The following is a 1797-nucleotide window of genomic DNA, read 5'->3' as shown; positions in this document are numbered from 1 at the left end:
ATATATATATATATATATATATATATATATATAAACTTGCTAGAAGCTAAAGTAGCAAAAGGTTGTCTAAAAACCTAAAGTAGCAGAATAGTAGCTAAAAGTAGCAGAATGGTAGCTGAGAGTAGGAAGTAGCAAAAGCCACTAAAAGTAGCATAATAAAGAAAAATAAAGCAAGTGTGCTGAAGCTGATTTCCAAGATAACTTTTTTAAAAGGATTTAAATAAATCTATGTGCATTTATATGGGGAATATATTTGTAACTAAATTTAAGTATTTAAAAAAAAAGTTATTAAAAAAAACAAGTCACAGCAGCTAGCTCCCGAATGAGCTATAGTTTTGATACATGAATGCTGAAGAGGCTTTCACACATTAAGGATCGTTTCATGTGAAGTGGAGAGAAGTGACAGAGCAAATCTGACATGTTGGTTGTGGTTTAAGAGCACGTGCGTTCACATGTGAACACTGCCTTGACTTTGACTCAGCCACTGTGTTACAGGAAGTGACAGCCCTCTGCTGGTTGTGGATCGAAGTGATAAATGGCTCAATGTGGCAGTATCTGCAGATAGGACCGGCCTCGAGAAGCCACAATAGTCTGGTACAGAATACTAATTAGTGCAAGACTTTCCACAAATCTTTATGCTTTTTAATGTCATGTGCAGCAGCACCACTTGGAGGAATCAGATTTCAGTTTGCACTTTGAGACAGAGGGCAGGAAGACTGCAGCTTGATGCTCAACACAGACAACTTACACACTTTTACTTTTTATTGCTTGTGTTCAAGGGGAAGCTGAATGATAATGTTTTCACCTGTGCTCACGTGAGTTTGTCTGGCTATAATCCTGTGGATTCTACAGATACTGAGCTAAAAGTTTGTGTGGCTATAGATGAGTGTCATTCACAACACATACATATTTCAAGTGCTACTTATTGTGTATGATATTTGCTTTAAACTTTAGCACTTCCTTTTGGAGTCAGCAGTATCTCTTGAACTTTTTGACTATTGAAACTTGCAGAATGTGATAATTGCGTCTTTATCTACAAATGACTATGTTTGAAGTCAATTGAGTTAAAAATATTCAGCACAACTAACCCTAGACAACACAGAAATGGCTCTAGCTCTGTCAATTTCACAGATATTGAGCTGAAATTTGACGTGGTAAAAGCTGAGAGTCATTCTCAACACATATTCTGCGAAAGACAATAACAGTTATAATGTAACATTTCTCAACCCAAGACAAGATAAATTCCTTCAGGAAATGCTAAGGCTTTAATTCTTTAAATTGATAGAATTACCAAATAATACAGATTATTTGTATTGTGCAATCTTGACATAAGTGTTGGCGCTCCATAAAAAAAAATAATTCAACATGCTATCAACAGGACGGTGAGTTTGATGGCGACTGAACTTCCGACCTTTGTGAAAAATTCAAAAGTAGTTTTAACAAACTTTGCAACATAGCCAAAAAATAATTGTTGATGCAGAAATGGGCATGATCTGTGACTCTGTAGAGACCAGGGATTGGGAAGAAATATTCCGAGAAATTTTGTGACTTGCAGTTTAGAGGTTAGAGGACCAAATGCAAACACCTTGATAATGGCGCCCCTTATAGGTAAACGCGTCTGAGAATTTTTTTTGTACTGCACATGCATGGTTCCATGCTCCACTGCATGCATGGGAATGCTGCTGCTTTGCAGCTACATTTGTCCGGTTGAAGCCACCTCGGCCTCAGAGTCAAATCCAACAATCACTTTTCCTTCCATCCATCCATCCATCCATCCATCCATCCATCCATCCATCC

At 37.5% G+C, this 1797-nt stretch overlaps 1 protein-coding gene across 1 annotated transcript in view; it reads left to right on the top strand.

Annotated features, from left to right (window-relative positions):
* grid2 (glutamate receptor, ionotropic, delta 2) overlaps nt 1–1797 on the top strand; it is a 724936-nt gene that overhangs the window by 389775 nt on the left and 333364 nt on the right. The window lies entirely within an intron of this gene.

The sequence above is a fragment of the Nematolebias whitei genome, chromosome 8 (genome assembly GCF_014905685.2).
Source record: "Nematolebias whitei isolate Nwh7 chromosome 8, NemWhi1, whole genome shotgun sequence".
Taxonomy (NCBI): domain Eukaryota; kingdom Metazoa; phylum Chordata; class Actinopteri; order Cyprinodontiformes; family Rivulidae; genus Nematolebias; species Nematolebias whitei.
The sequence above is the reverse complement of the archived record's forward strand: the minus strand, read 5'-3'. Positions and strand labels throughout refer to the sequence as shown.